We start from the raw sequence: 14533 nt of genomic DNA on the forward strand, positions 1-14533 counted from the left end.
TGCTGGACGTCATATGATGTCAAATCAGGATTACAGAACCACCGCCAGGCCTTCATTCTGCTATAGGCTGGGCGGGAAGTGGTTAAAGATGGTAAGTTGCTCGAGCAGCACCTGGAAGAGACAAACGTTGACTATATGTAGCACAGGCTACTACAGAGATTTCTGCATTTCCAGCAGCACCTACAAATGTGAAATATGAAGGATTATATGTAACCAAGCTGGTCCAATGTACATTTAAAAAAAAGAGATTTTCTGGAGTTTACCTTTTAAAAAGGCAAAATTAGAACTTTTAGGTAATAAACCAGAAAAGAAACAGGTTTGTAGAAATAATTCTACAAAATTTCTAGGTGGTTGGGCTTTGAATGGCAACATGGCAATTGACTCTTAGCAGGACCGCGTCTTACCCATGCGTCTTAGCAGGCTGGTCGGATTGTGCCTATTATGTCTGTAATAACCACATATCCTCCCCATTAATTGCTTGAACAAAAATGTACAAGACCTTCTTCTGGGTTCGTGGTGGGTGGCTTTACATGTAATAAATATAGAAAAACACTGGCATGCTATTCACATGAAATGGTTCTAAAAAAAAGTAGAGTGCGGCCCAGGTATGATTTCAGTCGGAACGATTCATTCACTTATTCAGGATTCAGTTTCAAATGCCACACCAGTTAAACAAATTCATATTAACCGTATTTCTTGAGACACATCGTAAAATCTAAAATTACATTTTAATTGTCTCTGGCCTTAGAACTTTCACAAGCGTATGAATGGCAGCCTACCGGTCATGCGGTATTCAGCTCTTTATTTGACGGATGAAAACAAAGTAGGGAGATTATTGTTTTTTAGCTTCTCTTACCAGCACTTAAAACTTGGAATATTGAATGGTATTGGGCTCCATGGGTGTCACATACATTTTTAAGTAGTCTGGCTGTTCTACTGTTGTGCATGCCACCATCCTGATTCCTTAAAGCCAGCTGCAGGATTATCTGCTTGCTGCATAACATGCATGTTTAATGAAAACCATGTGTCACGTACCTGGTCGGAGGCTGGAGTGCTGAGAGGGCTCTCCTTGTGGCTGAGTGGAAAGCACCCCTGAAAGTGGTAACAGGAGATGCTACGCCCAAAGAAGCATGGGTTGTCCGCTGCGTTAGGCTGAAGGAGATGTTCACCGGATGATGGCTCCGTAAATAGGATGTGCTGCAAGGCAGGAGTCTCTCAGAAGTACCAGGCGATACTTGGCAGTAGGGAGAGCCAGGAGCAAAGTCAGGTGCCAGGCCAGTAGTCATACACGGGACTTCAGCCAGGAGCAGAAGCAAGTAGCAGAATCAGGAGAAAGCCGGGGTCATACACAGGAGATCAGGCAGTAGCAAAGTCAGGAGAGCAGGCCAAGGTCATACATGAATAATCAGGCAAGCAGAGTCAGTAGAACAAGACAAGGGTCAAAGCCGGGGATGGAGAAAAGATAGAACAAAGGCAAGCCGGGTCAGTAACAGGAAATCCAATAACAGCATAAGCAGGAACAAAGAAACACATGGGGGACTGACGATCATCCAGCAACTTGGGGATCAGACTGCTGACTTTAAATAGGCCACTGTGCACCAGGATCTGACACACATTGCATGCGCCACTGCGCATTCACATGCACAATTGCACACAAATGTTCGTGACCACATGTGCATTCACACTGGCACACGCCAAGCATCATCTGCGGCCCTGTTAAGTACTGGCACTGCCTGGTGAAAATAATTTGTACCACAGATGGAAAAGTCCGCATTTGGTGCATGCTACAAAAATCCATCCTGTCTTATGCCACCATAACTCCCTAACTTTCCGTCATTTGGATTCAAATCTCAGTATCCCTTTTTCTTCCGGAGTTGTCCCTTTTTGTTCTAATATATAGTGAGACCCTGAGAAGACCAAATGGACGTAGGGTCTGTATGACCATGAAGAACAGGTCAGAGAAGGAATAGAAATGTGGAAGAGGTGTAAGTCTTACCAGATTGGTGGTTGAAGATCAGATGGGTAGGGTGATGCCACAAAGGTTGTTCGTGTAAAGGATGCCAGGTATTAACTGTGGAAATGTTAGGCGTAGAGACTGTTTCCCTACCTCACCACCCAAGATGCAGTTAATTATAATTCAGTGGTTATGGAGAGGTATTCATGAAAAAAAGTCATAGTAGCTAGGCAGGTCGAGGGGGGGGGGGGGGGGTCAGTAAATACTTGGATTGTTACAAAACAAAGGGGCACATTTTGGATATGGTGCTTCAGCTTGGCTGGTTATTGGTGGTTAGGCCCCTAGGGAAAAAGTAAGAATGTGTGAGTCTTTTACATCTTTGAGCTGGTTGGGGCACGGTAGAAGACATGGGTGAATCTAGTTATATGTTGTGCCTTAAAGAACACCCAAAGACCCCTCCTGATTGCTTCTGTTTTTGTAATGTCTTTTCTTTTATTTTGGAAATAAAATGTCTGCTGTGGTTGTTTAAACCCATGTCACAGAATCTGTGTTATTATTTAGGGGTTAGTAGAAGGACTCCGGTTGATGGATCTTGTAGTCAAGAACTGTATAATACAATACTATTTGAAATGTAGATAAAGAGCTAACATGTTTGTTTTTTTGTTTTTTTTGGATAAAGTAGTGAATGGTTATGGCCCTGTTAGTTAATTTTTTCTTTTATCTTTGCCACACTGGATAGTTTTTCCTTACTTTTTGCTGTGCCAGAAAGGACCAGAAGTTAAGAGATAACCCCTCCAAAGCAGAGAGATATCTCCTTTAGGCTCCATTCACACTTGGTGGTTCTCGAACACACAACAAAGAGCACAGAAATGCACATTTTGCTATGCATGCATTTAGCGCACGTTGTGTTTGCAATGCCATTTTTTGTTAATGGCACCTCAAGCAAATTCAAAGAATCCACTGAAAAAACGTGCCATGCTCAGGTCTGAAAAGGTCCTGGAACTTCTTTGGTAAGTTTAGTCCACATAGATTGGCCCATTCCAGTGAATGTAATACTTTATAATATAAACAAGTAAAAGGCGCAATCCATATGTTACTCCAATGTTAACTGAATTCCACTGATTGACCTGCCCTATGCATGAAGCATGGAAAGGTGCAAAAATTGTTAAAAATGTGAACAGGAACATGAGCTCCTGCTACGTGAAGATATCAATTTGGCTTCAGACCGAGTTTACCTGTTGGAAGATTTCCTCCGGCCTCCTATCCTATCCATACCTCCTAACTTATTGTTGAGATGGGAACGAAGGACACCTATTAGCAAAAGTATGAAAGGCATAGGACACGCCCCCTGCCACAACCCCTTAAAGGAGAATTCTAGAAAAAGAAATGATTGGTTAAAACTGCATGTGTTTTTTTTACCACTACTATTACTTTGGCTTTTGACATTTACAAATGGACCAATTTAGAAATTGGACGAAAGGTTTTGGACTGTAAAACACTTTTGGATAGATAAATAGTGCATTTTATATACAACTATATAGATCAGACCAAAATGAGGGACAGAGGGCCTTTGTTCCAAATGAGGGACAGTCCCTCGAAATCAGGGACAGTTGGGAGCTATGAATATCACTTTCTGTACCTGAACAATAGTCATCAGGACCGATGGTGAGAGTGAACTTACAGACTCGTCCACATTTTATCCACAACTAAATAAAGTTTTGGCTTAATGTATACTTTAATTTTTTTTTTTTAAATGTATCCAAACGTTAATGTATTACATTTTTTACCAGTTCAAAGAAAAAGTAGCAGTAAAAGAATGCACCAAAATCATTTTGGATGAATTCATTCTTCATATCCTACTGTATATAGGGGTATGGCAGGGGGTGCATCCTTTGCCTTCATGCTAAAAGGTGTCCTTCTTTTTCATTTCATAAAGTTCGTGGGTATTGAGTCAGCAGTTAAAGTGGTTGTAAACTACATTCACGAAAGTTAAACTCAGCACATATATCTGTAGTGTTTACTCATCTCACTCCAAAGCTCTAAGTGCCGCTTCTCTCTGGTGCTCCGTTCCTCTGTTATCAACATGAGTCACTTCTAACAAGTTCTCCGACACATGAGATAACAGTAGCTGAAAATTTGTGTCAGGAAGGGAGCTTAGAGGGAGATTAGCACAGAGCTTGCCTAATCGGAATACAGCTCTGCATGTTCCTTCGTTCCTCTGCCTATGTGGAGGGGGAGGGGGAGGGGGGGGCAACGCTGTACCCTGGCCTAGGCCAACAAGGCCCAGGCCTAGGACAGCACTTTGCAGGGGGGAAGCACTGAAAGAGTCCCCGCCAGCTTGTGCTACACTGTTAGTGTAGCACCAGTCTTATGGGGTGGACTGGGCTGAGAGGCAAATTAGTCTATCGTCCCCATAAAGCGGCCGCACTGCTTCCGAGTATGCAGGCATTCCACAACTGTGTGAGGAGGGGCGCCCCTTCGAATTTTGACTGTCCTCTGATCCTGGGCCACAAACCTTCCTCACTGTGCTATATGTTTTCTTCTGCACCATTGTCATGGTTATATCTTCTTAGTCATCTCCATAAAATGATCATAATTCCGTGCTTAAAGTAGAACCTATAGGCAACGCTTTTTTTTTTTTTCATTTTGGATAGAGTAAGGTAGGGTTTTAACCCATGTCAGTTTATTTTTTTTTACCATCCCTGTACCATTGCAGAGATTTCCCTTCACTTCCTGCACCATAGCCACACAGGAAGTGAGAGGAAATCTATGCAAATTAAGGGAATCCTGAAAATTTCAGGGCGGGTCTTAAAGAGCAAGGGGAGTGGCCTTGACAGGAAAGGGTGGGTGATATTTAAATAAGGGGGTGCAGGAGTTTAGTCAGGCCTAGGGCAGCAAAAAACCTAAATACACTACGGGGGGGGATTGTCCCTTTCCTCCAATCAGCTCTCACACAGTGTAAGCCCAGACTCCCCACCCACTGCTGAAAGAGGAAGAAACATTTCTAACACAATCTGCACTTTCCAAATAGTGTAGAAAGGTAAAGACAGCAGATAAACAGGTACAACTTATGTAGGAGGATTTGTTTAATCTCTGTGTATCATTTGAGGCTGTTCACTTCACTGGGTATAATGTGAGGGTTTACAACCAATTTAGGTCTAATAACATCATTCGCCTCAATGAGTGCCACAATGTGTGAGTGAGTATTTTTGCTGACCATGTATAGCCCTTTATAGATATTACACAAGTATTGCAAATAAAATGGCCACTGCATGCAGATCAATGCTAAATTTTAAGTCTCCCAGCCTGTTGCAGAATTGCAGGTTTTTATTTTTTATTAATTTCTTAACCCAACTGTTTTAATATCTGAGTTTAACAAACATGTCTTAAATATTATATTAATCTACTTAAAACTAATTTTTTAAACAATTATATCCTTTGCTTTTTGCCTTGCACTATATGTGAACAATTGCATAATCTTTTCTTGTTGTTCTCACTTTTTTTTTTTATCTATTCTTAGAGAAATCTATGAGGAATTTTAATTGAATACATACTTTTTAATTTATACTGATGTAGGCAAGTGCATACTTTACATGAATGGCAAAGGTCTTTTAACTACCTCCACCTTTTTTTTTTTTTACATCTCCGTTGTGGAATGAAAGGAGAACTTGGCCCACCACTGAACCATGCCCTGGAATTTGGGTGGAACTTGGGAAAATTGAGACTAACATTACTTACTATATGTGAGAAGCAGGCTTGTGTATTGTTGCTTGTAGTTAACTCCATAATTACACAGATCTTTACTTAGATGCTGAAAAGCTTGCATGTTGTTGGCTTGGTGTAGGAAAGTATAGGAAAGTTTGAGGTCATTGTAACCAGTAAAAAAAAACAAAATAAAAATAAAAAAGTGGAAGGTAGAATTAGATTGGCTAATATAGGCAGGACATAGTGTGTCTTTTGTCAGGGTTCCTATTGTGAGAGCCGGAGTTCTTTCTAAAGTATGCTGGCAGGGGACAGGCTTTTCTACTCAGACTGGCTGATTTTTAAAGAAAACAAACTGTAACATTTTTTGTTTTGATGCACATGGAATTCATTTACCTTATTTCAACTGAAGGCTTGATTGGGCTTTAAAGTAGATCTACATCACAAAACTCCAGTCACAAGTAAAGGACACGGCTTATTGCATTAAAGTGTTATTAAATCCACAACAGCACAATCAGTCTGCATTTGCAGTAAAACATGCTTGTTATACTCACCTTGGGACCTAAGCATCCTCTGAATGCTGTAAAAGGGCTGTTTTGATCCTGTCTTCTCTGACCCTCCCCTTCTTCCACCGTCCCTGATCTATCTGCTGATAGAACAGAGCCTAAGTTAAGCACAGCCATTAATGTCTAAACCGCTGGCAAGAAAAGTGAGTACACCCCTAAGTGAAAATGTCCAAATTGGGCCAGGGCTGTTTTAATGAGAGGGCACACCTGGGCACTGCCCAGGGGCCTCAGCTACATGGGGGGCCCCTGCACTTTCCCCAAAGCAGCTGGTCCTTGAGCCCACGCTGCCCCGAAATTGGGGGCTCCATGATGGCACTGAGAGGGATGGATATGCAAGGGAGGCAGGCTGGCAGCGGTGTGCTATGCTGTGCAGAAAGATGCCTATTATTTCACAACCAGCAGGGAGGGGCAGGGAGCGCCAGTGATGCTCTGACACCGCCCCATGCAGCTTGAATGGTCAGTACTTGCAGGCTGCAGGGTAGGAGCTGGAATGGGAGCTGCTGAGTCGGCAGCACTGAAAGCCCACCTGCGGAGGTAGCATTTTGGATGGTGTCATGGTGAACCCAGCTGTCCAGCACTGTTTGCACCGAAAGGCTTGGAATGCCTGGAGGGATGCTCCCTCCTCCGACCCTCCTTCTGCCTGGTTGATTGGTATAGGTGAGTTCAGTGCTAGGTAGGCACAAAGCTAAAAATGTATATGCACTGTATCTCCGCTGGAAAAAGGGTGTACTACATGGATGGAATAATTGTGCTGGGGGATATCAAGGGTGTATGGGGGGGGGGGGGGGAACAATGTTGAGGGGGGATCTGGGGTGTATAGAGTGTAGCAATGCTTGGGGTAGCTTGGGTGGCTATAGCGCTAGAGGTATCAGGGATGTAGAGAGGCCACAGTATAGGGGGTATCAGGGATATAGTGGGGTCACAATACAAGGGGTATCTTATGGTATATGGTTACAGTGCTGGGGGGCAATATGTAAGATGTAGAGGGGTCAGAGTGCTGGGGGTATATCTGGGGTGTAGTGGGGTCAGAGTGCTGGGGGGATATCTGGGGGGTAGAGGGGGTCAGGGTGCTGGGGGGATATCTGAGGTATAGAGGGATCAGAGTGCTGAGGGGGATATCTGGGGTGTAGAGGGGTCAGAGTGCTGGGGGGATATCTGGGGTGTAGGGGGGTCAGAGTTCTGGGGGGATATCTGGGGGTGTAGAGGGGTCAGAGTGCTGGGGGGATATCTGGGGTGTAGGGGGGTCAGAGTGCTGGGGGGATATCTGGGGGTGTAGAGGGGTCAGAGTGCTGGGGGGATATCTGGGGGTGTAGAGGGGTCAGAGTGCTGGGGGGATATCTGGGGGTGTAGAGGGGTCAGAGTGCTGGGGGGATATCTGGGGTGTAGAGGGGTCAGAGTGCTGGGGGGATATCTGGGGGTGTAGAGGGGTCAGAGTGCTGGGGGGATATCTGGGGTGTAGAGGGGTCGGAGTGCTGGGGGATATCTGGGGTGTAGAGGGGTCAGAGTGCTGGGGGGATATCTGGGGTGTAGAAGGGTCGGAGTGCTGGGGGATATCTGGGGTGTAGAGGGGTCAGAGTGCTGGGGGGATATCTGGGGGTGTAGAGGGGTCAGAGTGCTGGGGGGATATCTGGGGTGTAGAGGGGTCAGAGTGCTGGGGGATATCTGGGGTGTAGAGGGGTCAGAGTGCTGGGGGGATATCTGGGGTGTAGAGGGGTCAGAGTGCTGGGGGGATATCTGGGGTGTAGAGGGGTCGGAGTGCTGGGGGATATCTGGGGTGTAGAGGGGTCAGAGTGCTGGGGGGATATCTGGGGGTGTAGAGGGGTCAGAGTGCTGGGGGGATATCTGGGGTGTAGAGCGATCAGAGTGCTGGGGGATATCTGGGGTTGTAGAGGGGTCAGAGTGCTGGGGGGATATCTGGGGTGTAGAGCGATCAGAGTGCTGGGGGATATCTGGGGTTGTAGAGGGGTCAGAGTGCTGGGGGGATATCTGGGGTGTAGAGGGGTCGGAGTGCTGGGGGATATCTGGAGTGTAGAGGGGTCGGAGTGCTGGGGGATATCTGGGGTGTAGAGGGGTCAGAGTGCTGGGGGGATATCTGGGGTGTAGAGGGGTGAGAGCTGGGGGCATATCTGGGATGTAGAGCGATCAGAGTGCTGGGGGATATCTGGGGTTGTAGAGGGGTCAGAGTGCTGGGGGTATATCTGGGATGTAGGGTCAGAGTGCTGGGGGATATCTGGGATGTAGGGTCAGGGTGCTGGGGGGATATCTGGGGTGTAGAGGTGTTAGAGTGCTGGGGAATATCTGGGATGTAGGGTCAGAGTGCTGGGGGGGGGGGATATCTGGGATGTAGAGGGGTCAGAGTGCTGGGGTGATATCTGGGGTATAGGGGGGTCAGAGTGCTGGGGGGATATCTGGGGTGTAGGGGGGTCAGAGTGCTGGGGGGGATATCTGGGGTGTAGTGGGGTCAGAGTGCTGGGGGGGATATCTGGGATGTAGAGGGGTCAGAGTGCTGGGGGGGATATCTGGGGTGTAGAGGGGTCGGAGTGCTGGGGGGGATATCTCGGGTGTAGAGGGGTCGGAGTGCTGGGGGGGATATCTGGGGTGTAGAGGGGTCGAAGTGCTGGGGGATATCTGGGGTTGTAGAGGGGTCAGAGTGCTGGGGGTATATCTGGGATGTAGGGTCAGAGTGCTGGGGGATATCTGGGATGTAGGGTCAGGGTGCTGGGGGGATATCTGGGGTGTAGAGGTGTTAGAGTGCTGGGGAATATCTGGGATGTAGGGTCAGAGTGCTGGGGGGGGGGGTATCTGGGATGTAGAGGGGTCAGAGTGCTGGGGTCATATCTGGGGTATAGGGGGGTCAGAGTGCTGGGGGGATATCTGGGGTGTAGAGGGGTCAGAGTGCTGGGGGGGATATCTGGGGTGTAGAGGGGTCGGAGTGCTGGGGGGGATATCTGGGGTGTAGAGGGGTCGGAGTGCTGGGGGGGATATCTGGGGTGTAGAGGGGTCGGAGTGCTGGGGGGGATATCTGGGGTGTAGAGGGGTCGGAGTGCTGGGGGGGATATCTGGGGTGTAGAGGGGTTGGAGTGCTGGGGGGATATCTGGCAAATTGGCAAATTGGGCCCAATTTGGACATTTTCACTTAGGGGTGTACTCACTTTTGTTGCCAGCGGTTTAGATATTAATGACATTAATGGCTGTGTGTTGAGTTATTTTGAGGGGACAGCAAATTTACACTGTTATACAAGCTGTACACTCACTACTTTACATTGTAGCAAAGTGTCATTTCTTCAGTGTTGTCACATGAAAAGATAGAATGAAATATTTACAAAAGTGTGAGGGGTGTACTTACTTTTGTGAGATATTGTACATATTCCAGGTTTTCATGACGCTACGAGGAAATAAAGGTATTTTCTTCCTAGTGTTTGTTGATAATGTGGAATGATGTTTACCGGAGATATTTCACAATGGCAGTTTGTAAATAACTATATTAGCAATCAGCTGAACTCACTGACTCACCTTCAGCACCGATCAGACTTTGCCAGACAGACATACTGTGCAGCGAGGAGACAGGGCGATCAATTTATAGAGGTAAGTTGTAAACGAAGCCTTAGCCCACCTGTTGTTTGTAAAGCAAGGGCAACGCCTTAAGCTGGCCATACTATCTATAGATTATCTGCAGATTTTCTATGGATAGATGGAAAAAGTGCAGTAAATTTCTCCATGTTCGCTAAACTGTGTGGATGGAGGAATCTCCCACTTTTTCCATCTAACCATAGAAAATCTGCAGATAATCTATAGGTGTATGGCCAGCTTTAGCATATTAGAACAGCTTGGAATCTGCTTTTACTGTTTACTTTTATACTGCCACTGCCTAGCAATCAGCAGTGGAAAATTGAGGACTATGTGAATGTCTTCTGTTTAAATCCCTGACCTCACTTCAAGAAATTTAGTGTTCCATTGTAACAAATTGAAAGCTGCACCATTTTATGGAAAGTTTTCAGGTCTGAGTTAACAAAAAAAACAAAAAAAAGGGGGGGGGGGGCAAGTGAACTTGTGTTCAGGTCAAATACACTATATTGTCAAAAGTATTGGGACACTTGCCTTTAATGACATCCCCGTCTAATGCTGGCCATACACCTATAGATTATAAGAAGGGATCTCACCACTCCAGGAGCACACATGCAGGCTGTAAACTGTCTCTTCGGCTGGGAAGCCACAGGTGCTGGCTATTACCACTAGCAACAGACGAAAAACAACCTCTGGACTGCTGCACTCTTCAGAAGACCACTTTCTTTTATTGGAAAGAAAGGGGTCTTCTGAAGAGTGCGGCAGTCCAGAGTTTGTTTTTCGTCTGTACCTATAGATTATCTGCAGATTTTCTATCGTTAGATGGAAAAAGTGCCACAGATTTCTCCATGTTCGCTAAACTGTGGAGGAATCTCCCACTTTTTCCATCTAACCATAGAAAATCTGTAGATAATCTATAGGTGTATGGCCGGCTTTAGTCCATAGGGTTCATTGAGTTGCAGCTATAACAGCTTCAACTCTCCTGGGAAGGCCGTCCACAAGGTTTAGGAGTGTCTATAAAAAATAAAATAAAAAATGGGAAAAATAGAGACAATGGGGGCAATTTACGAAAGGCAAATCCACTTTACACTACAAGTGCAAAGTGCACTTGAAATAAGGGGAAGCTCTGCTGATTTTATCATCCAATCATGTGCAGGCTAACATGCTGTTTTTTATTTTCCTTGCATGTCCCCCTCGGATCTACAGCGACTTTACTTCCAAGTGCACTTGCAGTGCAAAGTGGAGTTGCCTTTAGTAAATAACCCCCATAGTGTACCAATGTTGTAACATCACACTGCATATTAAACAATGATGCAAAGTTTTAATAATCCTGGAGTGGTATTCCCCAACTTGCTGTTCCTCCATCGATAGAATCCTGATGATTGTTGATAAATAGTCTATGGGAATGTTTGACCATTCTTCCAGAAGCGCATTTGTGAGGTCAGGCACTGATGTTGGATGAGAAGGCCTGACTTTCAGTCTCCACTCTAATTCATCCTAAAGGTTTTCTGTGCGGGTCAGCCAAGCTCCTCCACCCCAAACTCGCTCATCCATATCTTTATGGACCTTGCTTAAAACTGCTACAGGATGGCACCTGTGTGCCAGATCACCTGTATATATACATGGTCTGGCCCTTCCAAGTTGGGGGCGCACGTGTGCGCCACCGGCAAATTGATCCCACTGTGGGGACCACAGACTCAATGTCTGCCGGCACTCGCCAAAGATCAAGCAGAGATGCAGAACGACGATCTGTCTTTGTAAACAAGGGAGATCGTTGTTTTGACAGCAGGGAAGGCATGGAACCCATGTTCCTGCTTTGATCCATGTCTTCCCCTAGTAGAAGCCGCTCCCAGAGTTTAGTAAAACACTGGCTAGGCACACCGTTAACCCTTTTGATCACCCCTGATGTTAAGGCCCTAAAGTGGTGGAAACTCCACTTATCTCCCTACCCACCCTCCGCTCCCCCCATGCCACATTTGCGAGTTTTTGACAGGTACCCGTCCCAACTTCCAAGAGATATCGTGACGAGGTCCCTCAAAAGTTCATCCCCACAGATGGTTTCACTTACAGGCAATGGCAGCGGCAGCACTGAGAGCCGATGGAAACACCGGGGACACACCGGGGAGCCGACATCACTGGATTCCAGGACAGGTAAGTGTCCTAATATTAATAGTCAGCAGCTACAGTATGAGAAGCTGCTGACTTTAAATTTTTTTGCTGGGGGGGGGGGGGGGGGGGCAGAGCTTTAACCCCTTCCCAGCCAGTGTCATTAGTACAGTGACAGTGCATATGTTTTAGCACTGATCCCTGTATTAGTGTCACCAGTAAGTGCCAGTTAGTGTCAGAATGTCCACCACAATATCGCAGTCCTGCTAAAAGTCGCCGATCGCTGCCATTACTAGTAAAAAAAATGAAAACATAAATAAATATAAATATCCCTAACACTATACCTTTTGCGCAAACCAATCAACATACGCTTTTTGTGCTTGATTGTATTTTTTTTCACCAAAAATATGTAGCTGAATACATATTGGCCTAAATTTATGAAGGAATTACATTTTTTTGTTAAATGTAATTGGATATATTTTATAGCTGGGGGGCACAGTGGTGTAGTGGTTAGCCCTCTTGCCTAGCAGTAAAAAGGGTCACTGCTTTGAATCCCAACCACAACACTACCTGCCTGGAGTTTGCATGTTCTCCCTGTGCCTGTGTGGGTTTTCTCCAGGTACTCCGGTTTCCTCCCACACTCCAAAGACAAGCAGGTAGGTTAATTGGCTTCTGTATAAATTGGCCCGAGTATATGAATGTGATTTAGGGACCTTAGATTGTAAACTCCTTGAGGGTAGGGACTGGTGTAAATGTACAATGTATATGTAAATTAACAGCACTATAAAAAGTACCTTAAATAATAATAATAGCAGAAAATAAAAAATATATAGTATTTTTTTTTCAAAATTGTTGGTCGTTTTTTGTTTATAGCACAAAAAATAAAAAACACAGTGGTGATCAGATACCACCAAATACCACCAGAAGAAAGTTCTATTTGTGGTTAAAAAAAGAAGATACATTTTATTTGTACAGTGTTGCATGACCGCACAATTGTCAGTTAAAGTAATGCTGTGCCATATCTCAATAAATGGCCTGGTTATGAAGGAGGTCAAGTGGATAAAAATATTAAAAAAAAGTTTTAGTTTTACTTGGAGTTAGGCTTTAAACTCCCTGGCGGTATTCCCGAGTCTGGCTCGGGGTAAGATTTAAATACCATAAGCGGTATTCCCGAGCCAGACTCGGGATCGCATCGCTGGATCCATGGAGGGGTTTACTTACCTTGTCCCCGGGATCCAGTGATGTCTCCCCGCTGTGATCTGCGAGCCTGCGAGCGTTGCGAAGCACGGGGACGGAGTTCAGCGCCAAATTCAAAAAATAAAAAACACAGTATAGATACAGTATACTGTAACCTTACAGATTACAGTACTGTATCAAATAATTACACATCCCCTTTGTCCCTAGCGGTTTGTCCAGTGTCCTGCATACAGTTTTATATTATAAATACTGTTCTTTATACCAGGAAACTGGAGATTGTCCATAGCAACCAAAAAATGTCCCTTTACATCAAAAGTGGTTACAGACTAGCTAGAAAACAGCGATAATAAATTGGAATCACTCGCAGAATTGAGCGATAGTAATTTGTGGGGAAATTCATCATCAAACACTAAAAGTAATGACAGCGACAATTCTGCAACTCAGCATATTTCAGTGTTTTTGATTTGATTACATTATTGCATTTTTTTTTATTATTATTATATTATTATTTGTTTATTTATAGTTATATATATATATGTATGTATGTATGTATGTATATATATATATATATATATTATTATTATTATTATATTATAATTTATGATTTCATATTTCAAATTTTATCATACCCGGGATGTCTATTAGCCCTTGTACACACGGTCGGAAATTCCGTCGGACCGTTTTGTCGGATATTCCGACTGTGTGTGGTCTGCATCGGACTGTTTCCATCGGAATATCCGACGGACTCATTTTTCCAACTTGCTGGTAAAATTTTCCGACAAACTGCTTCGATCGGACATACTCCGATCATGTGTAGCCTACTCCGACGGACAAGGTGCCACGCATGCTCAGATCAAATTCCTAGACCAAAGCTATTGGCTACTAGCCTGAACGTAGTCCCGTCCTAACGAAATAACGTCATCACGTTATGTACAATCGGACTTTCCAACAATTTAGTCCGACCGTGTGTATGCAACATCACTTCCGGACCTCTTCCGGAATTAATCCGTCGGAATTACTCCGACGGATTTGGTTGTCGGAATCGCAGACCGTGTGTACAAGGGCTTAGACTCTTGTTTGGATGGATTTAAGTGAATTATTTCTAAGAATTACAGGACTACAATATAAAACGCCAAATTTCCATGCAAAATAATTGTATCGCTTTCAGCACCTAAAATCTGAAATAATCGTACCGCCAGGGAGGTTAAGGTGTGTGTCTCTTACATCAAGAATTCTTCTAAATGCCTCGAAGCAGTTTGGCGAGGTAAAGCAGGGATTAAAGTATACACATATAAGCAGTACTACAGTACATTAGTTCTTTCAATAGCCATAATAAGCACATCATTTGTCATTTCTGTTGATACTGAGTTTGCAAGTACCAGCTGAAAGGTGACATTAGACTTGCGGGGGGGGGGGGGGGGGGGCTGGGGTGATGGCCAAGAGA

The 14533-nt window shown here is 44.8% G+C and overlaps 1 protein-coding gene across 5 annotated transcripts in view; it reads left to right on the plus strand.

The window, feature by feature from the left end:
- The window catches only part of KCNJ15 (potassium inwardly rectifying channel subfamily J member 15), a 136725-nt gene that overhangs the window by 96471 nt on the left and 25721 nt on the right, over positions 1 to 14533 (plus strand). The window contains exon 1 of one of the 5 annotated variants that reach the window (XM_077479902.1): positions 9672 to 9807. The exons of the other annotated variants lie outside the window; for them this stretch is intronic. The gene's annotated coding sequence lies outside the window, so the exon portion shown is untranslated. Of the gene's footprint in view, positions 1 to 9671; positions 9808 to 14533 lie in introns of those variants that run through there. 5 annotated transcript variants of the gene reach the window in all.

Source organism: Lithobates pipiens, unplaced genomic scaffold (assembly GCF_037356315.1).
Source record: "Lithobates pipiens isolate NorthernLeopardFrog02 unplaced genomic scaffold, aLitPip1_a1.2 Scaffold_16, whole genome shotgun sequence".
Taxonomy (NCBI): Eukaryota; Metazoa; Chordata; class Amphibia; order Anura; family Ranidae; genus Lithobates; species Lithobates pipiens.